This window comes from Nerophis lumbriciformis, linkage group LG08 (assembly GCF_033978685.3).
Source record: "Nerophis lumbriciformis linkage group LG08, RoL_Nlum_v2.1, whole genome shotgun sequence".
NCBI lineage: Eukaryota > Metazoa > Chordata > Actinopteri > Syngnathiformes > Syngnathidae > Nerophis > Nerophis lumbriciformis.
The window spans coordinates 29,833,367-29,847,458 of NC_084555.2; the positions used below are offsets into that span (position 1 = coordinate 29,833,367).

The 14,092-nt window shown below is 41.9% G+C and overlaps 1 long non-coding RNA gene across 1 annotated transcript; it reads left to right on the top strand.

The window, feature by feature from the left end:
• The first annotated feature begins 9,292 nt into the window (after positions 1-9,292).
• On the top strand, positions 9,293-10,254 carry LOC140678974 (uncharacterized). The gene is made up of 3 exons (XR_012050558.1): positions 9,293-9,636; positions 9,896-9,988; positions 10,138-10,254. It is a non-coding gene; the product is annotated as an uncharacterized lncRNA (long non-coding RNA).
• Positions 10,255-14,092: the final 3,838 nt, after the last annotated feature.

A 14,092-nucleotide genomic window follows, 5' to 3' on the forward strand; every position in this document is an offset into this window, starting at 1 on the left:
CCCTTCGGGGTCGCGGGGGGGCGCTGGAGCCTATCTCAGCTACAATTGGGCGGAAGGCGGTGTACACCCTGGACAAGTCACCATCTCATCGCAGGGCTAACACAGATAGACAGACAAAATTCACACTCACATTTACACACTAGGGCCAATTTAGTGTTGCCAATCAACCTATCCCCAGGTGCATGTCTTTGGAGGTGGGGGGAAGCCGGAGTACCCGGAGGGAACCCACGCAGTCATGGGGAGAACATGCAAACTCCACACAGAAAGATCCCGAGCCCGGGATTGAACCCAAGACTACTCAGGACCTTCGTATTGTGAGGCAGATGCACTAACCCGCCTGTGTGTAGTGTTTTAGTTCTTGTCTTGCGCTCCAATTTTGGTGGCTTTTCCTGTTTTGTTGGTATTTTCCTGTTGCAGTTTCATGTCTTCCTTTGAGCGCTCTTCCCCGCACCTGCTTTGTTTTAGCAATCAAGAATATTTAAGTTGTTGCTATCTTTTTTTGTGTGGACATTCTTGATTGTCATGTCATGTACGGATGTACTTTGTGGACGCCGCCTGCTGCTCCACACGCTGTAAGTCTTTGCTGTCGTCCAGCATTCTGTTTTAGTTTGCTTTGTAGCCAGTTAAATTTTAGTTTCGTTCTGCATAGCCATCCCTAAGTTTTAATGCCTTTTCTTAGGGGCACTCACCTTTTGTTTATTTTTGGTTTAAGCGTTAGATACCTTTTTACCTGTCGTCGTCTGCATATTGTGATTACGACAAACCATGTTCCCAACATCTACAGAGCAATTAGCTAGCGGCTGCTACTTACTGATATGGAAGAGAATAACACGGTTACTCTGCCGAGCTCTAGACAGCACATACACTCAACAACAGCACTTTATTTGCGGATTATAATTACTGGTTTGCAAAAAATATTTTTAACCCAAATAGGTGAAATTACATAATCTCCCACGGCACACCAGACTGTATGTCACGACGAGGCACAGTGGTTGAAAAACACTGCCATAAATAACGGGCAAAAATTTGAACTTTTACTTGTGCAGTGCACTTCCACTAACTACCTACTCAGTGGCCTAGTGGTTAGAGTGTCCGCCCTGAGATCGGTAGGTTGTGAGTTCAAACCCCGGCCGAGTCATACCAAAGACTATAAAAATGGGACCCATTACCTCCCTGCTTGGCACTCAGCATCAAGGGTTGGAATTGGGGGTTAAATCACCAAAAATGATTCCCGGGCGCGGCACCGCTGCTGCCCACTGCTCCCCTCACCTCCCAGGGGGTGAACAAGGGGATGGGTCAAATGCAGAGGACAAATTTCACCACACCTAGTGTGTGTGTGACAATCATTGGTACTTTAACTTTAACTCAATACATTCAAAACCTTACTGCACCAACATTGTTTCTATGGCAATGCACCTTTTGCAAGTACCGCATATCCTCCTGACTGGTTGAATTCGGGCTGTCATATTTATATATGCCAAGCAGCCTCGTAATTAGATTTAAGTCTGGATGAAGATGGTCCTTAATGAGTACAATAGTGTTGCGTCCAGCTTGATTATGCCTTAAAAGATAACGTTGAAAATGTAATAAATGAAAAGAGGAAGGGGGATGGGGGATGTGTGTGTGTGTGTGTGTGTGTGCGTGTGTGTCTGTGTGTGTGTGTGTGTGTGTGTGTGTGTTCTATTGAATGCAGGGCGCCCTCTCCTGGCAGTTTTTGAGCTGTCATAAATCCTCTACTTTTTAATTATTTGTCATATCCATATGCTTGTGCAAAGAAACTGAGACAATTTGTGTTATCATATTATACTTCCTCTGCGCACCCAGGATTTCTTTGCAGCCAATTTAGAATATTCCTATTCACAGACAACAATTAGCGGGTGAATAGTTCATCATTCTGCCCATGCTGAGTATCTGAAAATGAACAGTTTATTCCGGTCGTTGACGCCATTTAAAGGCCTACTGAAATGCGATTTTCTTATTTAAACGGGGATAGCAGGTCCATTCTATGTGTCATACTTGATCATTTCGCGATATTGCCATATTTTTGCTGAAAGGATTTAGTAGAGAACATAAATCATTACATGTAATGCATTATATTGTGCCAAGCAAATACCACCCCATATATGCCTGATGCACATACAGTACTAGAAACATACAGCCAAACAGGCATATATTTCCCCGTTAGCCTGCATGTCAGTGTGTCATTGACCGGGCTAGCATGCTAAGCATTCGTTGGACGAGCATACTAGCTTTGTTAGACAAGGTCATGTTTAGTGGCAGCAGCTAGACAAAGGTGGCAGTGCGTAACTGGCAACCTGGATGTGACACACTCACAGAGATTGGTCAAACGGTGGAGGGCGGGGCATCAAAATGAAAACATTAACAAGATTTCGGGGCTGTAAATCTAAATTTGAAATGGGCATATCCCGGTTGGACTACCGTTTTAAGTTCAATCAATCAACCAAAGTTTATTTATATAGCCCTTAATCACAAGTGTCTCAAAGGGCTGCACAACCCACAATAGTAACACCCGAATACATTTTTGAACTTGTTTAAGTCGGGGTCCACGTTAACCAATTCATGGTAACAAGACCAGTAACACTGTAACATACCATTTGGCACTAAACCTGCAGAAAATAGTTCTAAGGTTTCTCTAGGTTTACATTTTTTACACTTTGCACTATTTTGCTACCCTGTATTACGCATTTTTGTTACATATTTCTCATTGTTGTACCTTAATTTTTTTGTTAAGTGTTCAATGAGATTCTAAAAAAGCGTTTGCATTGATTGAGTTATTTCCGTGGTTGACTTTTCCTTTCCTTTCTGCCATGATAAGTCGTAAAGGTACTCGACAAGAACATGATTTATGAATGCCTTTTGACATATCAGGGCCATTCAATGATGACTTGACATGAAATGATTACATATGGCACCTTTACATTAATTTGCACATTTATTAAATGAATGAAAATTAGATAACTCACGGCGATACTGCTCATTTCCGAGAGAAGCAGCTAGTGTGCTAATGGCTAGCTGGCTTAAACGCTAACATAAATACAGGATGTATTTGTACAAATGTACTAAACCCAAAGCCAGTGAAGTTGGCAAGTTGTGTAGTTTGTAAATAAAAACAGAATACAATGATTTGCAAATCCTTTTCAACTTATATTCAGTTGAATAGACTGCAAATACAAGATATTTAATGTTCGAACTAAGAAAACAATTTTTTTTTCAAATAATCATTAACTTAGAATTTAATGGCAGCAACACATTGCAAAAAAGTTGGCACAGGGGCATTTTTACTGTTACATGGCTTTTCCTTTTAACAACACTCAGTAAACGTTTGGGAACTGAGGAGACCAATTTTTGAAGCTTTTCAGGTGGAATTCTTTCCCATTCTTGCTTGATGTACAGCTTAAGTTGTTCAACAGTCCGGGGGTCTCCGTTGTGGTATTTTACGCTCCATACTACGCCACACATTTTCAATGGGAGACAGGTCTGGACTACAAGCAGGGCAGTCTAGTACCCGCACTCTTTTACTATGAAGCCACGTTGATGTAACACGTGGCTTGGCATTGTCTTGCTGAAATAAGCAGGGGCGTCCATGATAACGTTGTTTGGATGGAAACATATGTTGCTCCAAAACCTGTATGTACCTTTCAGCATTAATGGTGCCTTCACAGATGTGTAAGTTACCCATGCCTTGGGCACTAATACACCCCCATACCATCACAGATGCTGGCTTTTCAACTTTGCGCCTATAACAATTATGTTCCTCTTTGTTCCGTAAGACACGACGCCCACAGTTTCCAAAAACAATTGGAGATGTGGACTCGTCAGACCACAGAACACTTTAACACATTGCATCAGTCCATCTTAGATGAGCTCAAGCCCAGTGAAGCTGGCGACGTTTCTGAGTATTGTTGATAAATGACTTTGGCTTTGCATAGTAGAGTTTTAGCTTGCACTTACAGATGTAGCGACAAACTGTAGTTACTGACAGTGGTTTTCTGAAGTGTTCCTGAGCCCATGTGGTGATATCCTTTACACACTGATGTCGCTTGTTGATGCAGTACAGCCTGAGGGATCAAAGGTCCGTAATATCATTGCTTACGTGCAGTGATTTTTCCAGATCTTCTGAAACTTTTGATGATATTACGGACCGTAGATGGTGAAATCTCTAAATTCCTTGCAATAGCTGGTTGAGAAATGTTGTTCTTAAACTGTTCGACAATTTGCTCACGCATTTGTTGACAAAGTGGTGACTTTCGCCCCATCCTTGTTTGTGAATGACTGAGCATTTCATGGAAGTTGCTTTTATACCCAATCATGGCACCCACCTGTTCCTAATTAGCCTGTGGGATGTTCCAAATAAGTGTTTGATGAGCATTCCTCAACTTTTTTCCCACTTGTGCCAGCTTTTTTGAAACATGTTGCATCAAATTCCAATTGAGCTAATATTTGCAAAAAATACAAATGTTTTCCAGTTCTAACGTTAAGTATCTTGTCTTTGCAGTCTATTTATTTGAACATAGGTTGAAAAGAATTGGCAAATTATTGTATTCTGTTTGTATTTACCATTTACACAACGTGCCAACTTCACTGGTTTTGGGTTTTGTAACAAAAGGGTCCCTAAACTTTGCAACTCGAGGGCCACTTTGGGTTAAAAAAAAATTGTCCGGAGGCCGAGCTCACACACACACACACACACACACACACACACACACACACACACACACACACACACACACACACACACACACACACACACGCACACACACAGATCCATCCATCCATCCATTTTCTACCGCTTGTCCCTATTGGGGTTGCGGGGGGTCGCAATTTACACGTGTCAACTTCACTGGTTTTGGGTTTTGTAACAAAAGTGTCCCCAAACTTTGCAACTCGGGGGCCACTTTGGGTTGAAAGAATTTGGCCGCGGGCCGAGCTCACACACACACACACACACACACACACACACACACACACACACACACACACACACACACACACACACACACACACGCACACACACGCACACACACATCCATCCATCCATTTTCTACTGCTTGTCCCTATCGGGGTCGCGGGGGGTGCTGGAGCCTATCTCAGCTGCATTCAGGCGGAAGGCGTGGTAGACCCTGGACAAGTCGCCACCTCATCACAGGGCCAGCACAGACACATAGACAACATTCACTCTCACACTCTTTTCCTTCTATGCCACATCAATCTGGAATGCACTCCCAACAGGTGTAAAAGAAAGTGTATCTCTATCCTCCTTCAAAATCGCACTAAAAGAACACCTACAGGCAGCTACAACCCTAGCCTAACCCCCTCCCTCCACCACATCCCACCTCCCCGGATTGTAAATAATCAAATGTATATACTTTTTCTTATGCTTTCTGAGCTCACTATGTTCACTGCTCGCTGTACATATCCTTCGAAGTCAGACCTACACTGTTACAATGTCCATTTTTCAAATGATATAATAGTTGATGACTTAAGTATGCTGATAGCAACCCAACCTAACCCCCCCTCAACCTCCCCAACCCCCTCCACATCCCACCCCCTGGATTGTAAATAATTCAATGTATATACTCTGATGATTAACTTGTATGATGACTGTATTATGCTGATTGTATATATTAGTACCATGAATTGATTAACGTGGACCCCGACTTAAACAAGTTGAAAAACTTATTAGGGTGTTACCATTTAGTGGTCAATTTTACGGAATATGTACTGTACTGTGCAATCTACTAATAAAAGTTTCAATCAATCAAAAAAACATTCACCATTCACACACTAGGGCCAATTTAGTACCGCCAATCAACCAAACACACACACACACACACACACACACACACACACACACACACACACACACACACACACACACACACACACACACACACAAGTAAAGCCGCTGCTTCTCCACATCGGGAGGAGCCAGATGAAGTGGTTCGGGCATCTGGTCAGGATGCCACCCGGATGCCTCCCTGGGGAAATGTTTAGGGCACGTCCAACCGGGAGGAGGCCACAAGGAAAACCCAGGACACATTGGGAAGATTATGTCTCCCGGCTAGCCTGGGAACGCCTCGGGATCCACCGGGAGGAGCTGGACGAAGTGGCTGGGTAGAGGGAAGTCTGGGCTTCTCTGCTAAGGCTGCTCCCCCCGTGACCCGACATCGGATAAGCTGAAGAAAATGGATGTATGATTCTGCCCATCGTGATGCAATGGTGCAATGTAATTACTCTTGTCATGTTCCATCATGACTGCTTTGGACTTCCTTTGTTTAGTGTTTTTTTCCTGTCCTTTGCTCTTATTTTTGTGCCTCTTCCTGTTTTTGGTCCATCTTCCTGTGACTACAACATTGCTTCTGAAGCCTGTTCTCTTCACCTGTTCCTGATTCACAATCAGGAGGGTTTATCTGCCAGTGTCGCCTTTCTTGCGATCCAAATTCATTGTTCCAATGATTATGTAGTGCCTTCTTGTGTTTTTGCCTTGCCCACCCATGAATTACTTTTGTAGCCATGCTGGTGCTTTTTAATTTTGGTACCCAAAAAAAGACCTTACACTTGCACATCACCTGCCTTCTCTGCATACTGGGACCACGCCAACCGAAACCATGCGCAACCGCAATAACTCCTTAGCATCACAAATCATAATGATGTTTGTGTTAATGTTTTTTTCTCTGGATTGTTTGACACATGAACTGCATCTTTAAGCAAAAGGAGAATGAAAGAATGAGATTGCATGATGTTCAGAAACAGACTCACAAATGACAGATAAAACAGAGTTTATATTATAGTAGTAGGTTGTGTGGTGTGGTGTGAGTTGATGGCCCCCACAGTTCCTCACTTACCGAAATCTCCACTGCTGTTGTTGATAATGAGTACTGCACTATCTCTCTTCCTCAGACTCCCTGCCCTGTATGCTCATCCCCACCTTTTCCTATACTCTCTCCCCCGAAAAGCGTCTAGTGGTATCAAAGCCCATCCATTGAACTCTTACAAGCAAGCATAGCCTTGCGACACGCTTCTGTTTTGCTGCGACTGAACTGCTGCACCACCAAATTGATTGCAAATAAGTATGACACAAAAGCTTTATGGATTAGAGACGCAATACTTTGTGTGCATCTCTCATGCGGTAGTGCAAATCTCCGAAGCAAGACTTATTTGTCAAGACGTGGTTTAGCTGAATATTCTTAGTAAGATGTCTGGAGAATCAATTTAATTTAGTGACCTTGGACTCTTACACAATATATGCCCACACAATGTGTGAGTGATTATTAACTGTGTTGAATTAAAAATTAAAATAACTTCTTCATGCAGGACTTAAAATTGTTTATCCTTCCTTCTTTGGTTCTTGCGGAATTTGGGGAAATTGTAAAAATTCTACTATGGCTGTCAAAGTTATTAACACGATAAAACGTTAACTATAAATTCCTTTAGCGGCAATATTTTTTTTTAACGTGCAATTAACACTCACGCGTCTTGACTTCCTTTTTCCCATGAAATGTAATGGCCTCTGTTGCTGTTGAGCCACAAGCTTGAAAACAGCGAGTAGTACTGCACAAATAAAAGGGTACGTTATGGAAATACCAGATTCAAAGCCATGGCAAGTCGTTCTCTTCGAATGCCATGAGACGACATCATTGGAGCGAACGCCTGCTGGCGCCTGTGCCGTCTCAGAAAGGTGGAAATGTGCTTCCGTGTTCGGTTAAGGTGCGTTGATAACATAAAATTTACATTCAAAAGGGCACTTTTTGTATTGGAAAAAGTCAGGTCCGCCTTCAAAACATGTCCGTCGAGGATTACTGTGGTGCATCCCGAAAAGCGTAGAGGTCTTTTATTGTCCACACTGTCACTGATTCAAAAAACCAAAACTACGGTGCCAATTGAACAAAACTGCACCGCAAGAAAAGGTTCAAGCACAAAATCACAAAACACGATAAGAACAGGCGAGCTGCCGGTAAGTTCAAGAAGGCGCAGGACGGGATTGGTCTTTACTAAGCCAGGGACGTGAAGAGTAGCATGCAGCATCAAACAATAACTAACACCCTGGAATCAGCTCCGCCTCCAGCCTGGACAGAAATACAAAAACATATAAGGTCACTACATTAGAGAAAGCAGGCAAAAACTCAAAACAATGGAACTGACCCACCCTGTGTCACAGCAGGTGTGATGGTATTACCCTATCCCCTCGATCAATGAGCACCGCCAACGGGTCTCCCTGGCTTGTCTGTAATCTACAAAATTAATCAGATATTTGAGAAAGATCGAGGATGACAGAGCGTGACACCCAAGAGCGAGCCTCTGGACCATAACCCTCCCAATCCACGAGAAACTGAACCCCCGAGCTCCCAGCCACACCTTCTAGAGTCCTGAATAGACTTAACATTAAAGGCGGGATGGCCGTGAATCATTCTGTGGGGAGGAGGATTCACTGGTTGAGGCTAGACGTCACAGGAAGACACAGGTTTTAGGCGGGATACATGAAACACTGGATAGGATTTCAGGGATGGGGGCAGCTTTAACCTTGCCGCTGCCGGATTAATCATACGTTCCACCTTGAAAGGGCCCATGCATTATAATTATAATATATTAAAATTTCTTGCAATCCACGACTAGACAACCACACCCTCTGGCCAGGTTTATAGTCAGGGGCTGGAGTGCGATGTCGATCCGCCAGGCTTTGATTGCGTCTTTCCGTCCGGGACAGGGGTACCCAGGTGTTACGCCACACCCGGTGGAACCAACGAAGAAGGGCAGCCACCAAAGAGACAGCCGATTCTGCTCCCTGAGAGGGGAAAACTGGGGGCTGGAAGCAATTAGCCACATGAAATGGAGACAAGTTCGTGGAAGAGCAAACAAGTGTGTTATGGGCATATTCCACCCATACCAGGTAAAGGGTGTTGGCAGAGCCGGCCCATGGCATAAGCGTACTAAGCGCTTGCTTAGGGCCCCGCGGCCACCAGGGGGCCCCCAAAAGCAATTAACAAAAAATTCTTATTTTTTAATTTGACTGACTGATGATTTCTAAATGATCAAATATATATTATTGTACAAAAACACAATTTTAGGTCAACAGAGTGCTGCTGCTGATCTAGGCCTAGTGATTCTTCCTGCCTCTCTTTAAATGTAAAGCTGCCTTTGCTGCACCTGTGACGTTTGCCGCCTGCAATGCCAGTGCGCACTGGGCATCAAAAGTGCAGATAGAGGCAAAACAATGTCACAAAAAAGGACATATCCTTCAGGTGCAGAAAAAAGGAAGAAGAAGAAAGTAGAAGAGGAGAAAAAATGCCATGATAAAGGTATGTTTGCATGACTTGGTAATAAAAAGTTTATCAAAGAGATTTGTAGCTGTAATTAGCTTTAGCTCGGTGACGTCAGCTAGCTAGCGCGGTGCTAGCAATATGTTTTTAGCATCAGGTTACTAGTGAGATATGTTGTTTGCACAAATTGTTTGCAGCAGAGCACGGTAATTTATGTGAGTAAAATAAACATTATTTTTTACATCAACTCATAAGTTATGTGAAACTTCCCCAGGAGCATTGTTAAAATACTTTGGAGGCACAGAATCAGCCCAGAGCCAGTCCACATCCTCAGGCTCAACTGCGAGTGATGAATCAGGTGAGGAAAAGACTGTCACCATACAGTATGCATTTAATTTCTTAGTATAAACATTACACCTGAAGGGAAATTAATATGGTAAATGAAATGGGTTGTACTTGTATAGCGCTTTTCTACCTTCAAGGTACTCAAAGCGCTTTGACACTACTTCCACATTTACCCATTCACACACACATTCACACACTGATGGAGTGAATATAGTCAAAGTATCTCATTAATATGTGTGCCTATATGTATGTATGTATGTATTTCATCTTAGGTCCATCTCCATCCTCTACAGTGCTCTCTCACACACCTCCATCCTCTGTGCCCACTGTCCCCTCCATGTCTGAAACCACAGCTGATTTATCTAGTAAGTTAACTGCAAAACACCCTTTATAATTGCTCATTGTACTGCAGAACATTCTGAGATTAATAATTATGTCCAACAGTGCAATTTAATTTAATGACCTTATAGGTCCTTCTTTTTTAGTCATTGTCTTTCTTTGGTCACTTCCTCAGCAACTTCCACCACAACGTCCCCTTCACACCATGGACCATCATCAGCTCCGCCAGTTGACCCAGCTGAGTGGCCTTCTTTCCTCTCAGATTCAGACAGGACTGAGCAGGTGATCAGAGGACCACTGTCTATTAAGGAGAACTTTTCATTCCCCAAACGGCATGATGACCGAAGTTTTCATTATCATTATACCTACAGACAGCTAGTCAATGGGGAAAAAGTCAAGCGTAGCTGGCTGACTTATTCAAGAAGTAAAGATGCAGTCTATTGCTTTTGCTGCAAATTATTTTCCAAAAAGTCCTTAAAACTGGCAGCCGAGGGACAGCGGGATTGGGTCAACATAGGTGCACTGCTGAAACAGCATGAAAACAGTGAAGATCATTGTAGCAACATGGTGAAATGGAAGGAATTCGCCTTGTGTCTTTCAAAGGGGAAAACTATTGATGAATTTAACTTCAGTAGACTGCGCTCTCTTTGTACAAAGTAAACATTAAATATGAACAATTAACTACAAATATAAACTAGTAATTAAAGACTAATATGTACAAGACTGATGAGACAAGATGACACTTTTACTGTAAATACAAAGCTTTATCACTTGGACTGTTCAACCCCAGGCCACTCTTGTAGCTGAATGTTTTCTACATTTTAAGATTAGGAACCATATGTGGCACTCTGGACATCATTCGTTCATTCATTGGTATTATTTATGTTCTTAACTGGGCCACCCCCATATCTTTATAAATGACATGTCATTTGTAAAGACATGCCAGGCTGACAATAGGATAATGTAAACAACACTGAGTTTATAGTAGGTGTGTGAATGATCAACAATCAATATTATTGGCAGAAATAGAGGGCCCCAAAATCAAATTATGCTTAGGGCCCCATGGAGGCTTGGGCCGGCACTGGGTGTTGGTGACACGCACACCTCAAAGCCGCTTCTAAGTCCTGATTGGCCCGTTCAGTCTGGTCGTTTGACTGAGGATGGAATCCAGAAGAAAAGCTGGCCATTGCGCCCACTGACTTACAAAACGCTTCCCATGTCTTGGAGGACAACTGCGGGCCTCTGTGAAATTCAATGTCGAGGGGGATCCCATGCAAGCCGACCACATGTGTAGCGTCATGTGGGAGAGCGGTTTGCTGATGTCAGTGTTGTGAATCGAGTGGCCAATGGTGGGGGTGAGGTTATGGTATGGGCAGGTGTATTTTCTGGACAACAAACGCAACAGCGTGTTCCAGTTCCTGCCAACTTCGCACAGCCATTGAAGAGAAGTGGACCAACATTCCACAGAGCACAATCAACAACTTGATCAACTCTATGCAAAGGATAAGTGTTGCACTGCATGAGGCAAATGGTAGTCAGGTCAGACACAAAAGCATAAAGGCAAAAAGCATCCCGGAGAAAGAGGAGGAAAAAGAAAAAAATATTTTTAATTTTTTAAATCGTTTGCAACAAAACACTTGTAAAATCGGTTATATCGCCCAGGCGTAATGTGTATACATATACATAAATGTATATATATATATATATATATATATATATATATATATATATATATATATATATATATATATATATATATATATATATATATATATATATATATATATAAGTATATGTGTGTATGTTTGTATATATATATATATATATATATATATATATATATATATGTATGTGTGGGAAAAAATCACAAGACTATTTCATCTCTACAGGCCTGTTTCATGAGGGGGGGTACCCTCAATCGTCAGGAGATTTTCGTCAGGAGAAAAAATCTCCTGACGATTGAGGGTACCCCCCCTCATGAAACAGGCCTGTAGAGATGAAATAGTCTTGTGATTTTTTCCCACACATACATATATTGCGCTCTACTACGGTATCGAGCACTATTTTTTGGATAACCTTATTAAGACATATATATATATATATATATATATACTGCATATATAAGTATATGTGTGTATGTTTGTATATATATATATATACATATATATATATATATATATATATATATATATATATATATATATATATATATATATATATACACACACACACATTAGGTGTGTAAAAATCATTTCGAATTAATCGTGATTCTTATTTGTAACGATTCTTCATTGATTCCAAAAAATCAAAAATTTATTTGAAAGAAAAATAATAATGAAATAAATGTTTTATTTTTTATAAATCTGTCCTGTCCAGCCACTGATGAAAATCATATTGTTGATGTAGATGATCATATTTGCTGTACATAGTTACATTAGTAAAGAGAAGTGTTGGATACTTATCTTTCTTTATTTGCATTTCATTCCTTCATTTTCTACCGCTTGTCCCTCTCGGAGTCATGGGAGTGGCTGGAGCCTATCCCAGCTGCATCTGGGTGGAAGGCAGTGTACACCCTGGACAACTCGCGTTATCTATTTTATGGAGGAATGTAGTCAATCATAGAACTGGCACTCAGCGTTATGAAAGAAGTATTGATTTTGAATCGAGAATCCTTTTGAATCGAGAATCGATTCTGAATTGAATCGAATCAAATTGTATGGTGCCCAAAGATTCACAGCCCAAATACACATGTATACATGCTTCACATACAGTCGTCTTTCCAAATTTTTGTAGTTTTAGCCTAATGCGGTCCCTCAGTCAAAACGTTTGTACACCCTTGGTATAGATTATGGTGTGTTGCCTTTGTGAGGACGTAGTCTGCCAACAGGTTTAATTTATTTTTGTTTAGTCCTACAAAAAGTTTAAATTGTACTTATTACGTGCATTAAAATATGCATATTGTTTGTAGTTTGATTACCAAAATTGAAGGTGTTAAAATTGCCATGGAAAATCACTAATGCTAATCGGTAGCATTGGTATGGCAACTCCAAAACAGTGGAGCCCTTAGTTTTGAGCACCTTCTTCTTCCTTTGTAGGCATTGAATATTATAACATTTCCGAGAGGCAGTCCGATTGAGTCCACCCTAAGTACTTGATTGCTTGTTTCCCCAAGTGCTTGAGCTGGTGCAGAGTCTGCCATCGGACTTGACGTCACGTGCAACAAAACTATGGCACCATTTAATTTTATGTGAATCGATACCCAGTAGTAGTGACACACTTTCGTAGGTACCTATAAAAATACCAAATTCGTTACCCACCCTCAGTGTATGTACTAACGTGTAGTAAAAATCTTATTTTACTACATATTACATACTAAAATGAGCAAATTCGTCTTACATGTGTATAGTGCGCACACGATTCGACTATCAATCATTTAAACCCCCTCTGTGGGAGGGAGGTGAGTTGTGTACCTGAGGCCCCTTGCGTACATAAGGTGTGTTGGGAGGATGTTTCGAGATGGGGACGCGGGAACCGTCATTGTGCTCATTCAGGCCTTGGTGGGACCAGAATGGGAACTGGATGCGACACGATGCGGCCAATTCGCTCAGGCAGGAGGCCTGCCTCAGTGCTCCCCTCTGGCCACGGTAATGATCTTTCCCCAAGTTCACCTACGGAAACCTAGCTTCCTCGTCAGGCCAACTCCGGCGGGGCCAGGTTCTGCTTCCGAGGACCTTGCATACATTCTCTACTGTGTTTGTCTATCTGAGTGTTTTAGCCTTTGTCTTTGAGGTGGACAAAGTTTCAGATGAGACCTGTTTATTTGCGGGGATGCCCATTAACTGCTCTCTTTAAAAAATAAAAAATAAATAGCGCCATAGGGTTTGCCCTTAGTCCCAGATTCGACTTTGAAAATCCTTAGACGGAAATAATAATTTTGTAAAGATTGTTTGGATTTCAGACTTTGCGGTGCTGATCTGGCCAAATACAAGAAACGCTACAATCCCTTTAATGTGTTTGCCTTGGGGGCTGCTTACCAATTGTCCTGATATTGATTTGGAGAAAGAAGAGGAACCAGGACCCTTCTTCTAAGCAACTCTGTGCAGCAGCAGCTTTGTAACATTAAACTATGG